Raw genomic sequence first — 1,750 nt, forward strand, 5'->3', positions numbered from 1 at the left:
GTGGACTGTGGCTGTGATTTATTCCTGTAACCTAGTACCAAAAAGGTTAAAAAGTAAAATCTATTTTTTAAAAATTAAATACTTATTTATTTGTGACAAAATTTAACAAAAAATGACTGTTTTTGTAAATTATTGTAAAAATCTCAATGATTCATTTAAAATACAATATAACTGAATGTTACATTTGGTAGTTAAAGTTTAAAGTCATATGTGACAATCTTTTTTTTTTGCATATATTTTAAATAAAATCTTGAATTGTTCTGTTCTGTTCAGTTGTTCACATTGCAGAACAACTGTTGTGCACTGTGAAATACTGTCTCTGTGACGCTTCGAAGGAAATCTGACTGGTTAACTTCCACAGTAAGTCACCTTCAGAGCTCCATACAGTGAGGGCTGAATCCGACAGGTCACAAAAAACTGCAGCATTTGACCATGAACTAATTATTAAATCTATTTATTAATTCCTTAATTTGTTGGCTAAATCAAGACAAGTTTGTTGAGTTACATATTTGATGTAGACTTTATGTATTTCCTCCTTGTTTTTTTTTTTTTATTATTATTATTGTTTTATTGGCTAAGAATCAACATACTGACAATTTTTTTTTTTCATTTACATGTGTATTATGTTCCTATATATTGTATGTAATGCTATCTATGTAGTATTTTTCATTGAAATATGACACCACAGAAACAGAATAGCTGTTTTTTAAATTCCACGATGAAACGCCGCCACCTTGAGGTTACTGTTGCTTAGAGCAGGCCGTTTAACATCTATAAAGAATTATCTGTTTCAAAGAGGTAGAAACACGACAGTCCTTTTTTAACTTCTGCATTTCTCCAAATGTCTGCATTAACATATAAGTCTGTTAACCTTAAACAATTCATATTCCTTTAATTTCACATCATAATACAAAGAATGTGACTGTTGTAGCCCATGTCCACCTGTTAGTGATAATTCTTGAAAATTTCTTTCAAATTCTTTGTTATAATTGTTTGCTTTCAGACTTCTTAAGAGTGCTTGTTGCTTGTGGACCATTTTTAACCACCTTCTTTTCCCTTTCACTTAAATTTCCATTTATATGCAGCAGTCTGATCTCCCAAATCTTTTTTACCAATGACGTTTGCACCTTACACTTCTTGTGAAGGGTGTAATTGATGGTCTGCTGGACCAGTCAACTGTCTTCTATGATTGTGTAGGCTATAAAATTCTTGTTTTAGAAATATGTTCTTTGTTCCTATTATGTTGTATTCCAATTTTATGATGAACTAAAAAAATTATTTTCATTTATTTTTAGCTGAGTTTCACTTTGATGTCACTATTTCAGGAGTGGATCAGTATCGAATGCGACAGCTTTAGTCCATGTCCTGGACTACAGTCCACAACTTGTGAATTTCCTCCAATATCTTGAATTGGCTTTGTCTCACAATCCTCTCAAAACTGCAGGTATCCTTGTTGATCATGTACTTATTTCAGCCACTTTTTTCCTTCCACTTAATTTTCCATCAACACACAACATTGTGAACTTTCAGCTTCTTTTTAAATGACATTTTGCCCTTTGTCATCACTCCACATAGATGATGAATAAAAAGTCTTCCCAGTACAGAAAAGTCAGAAATGGTCAAATTTGCTCAGAGTCTGACTCTATTTACACAAGTTTCACACAGTGACGGTGTTGGATAAAATAACTTGTCGATGATATTGTGATGTCCGATTGAGCTGCAGCTGTACAGAGCGTCCTGAAGGGTTTTC

Source organism: Xiphophorus hellerii, chromosome 6 (assembly GCF_003331165.1).
Source record: "Xiphophorus hellerii strain 12219 chromosome 6, Xiphophorus_hellerii-4.1, whole genome shotgun sequence".
Taxonomy (NCBI): Eukaryota; Metazoa; Chordata; class Actinopteri; order Cyprinodontiformes; family Poeciliidae; genus Xiphophorus; species Xiphophorus hellerii.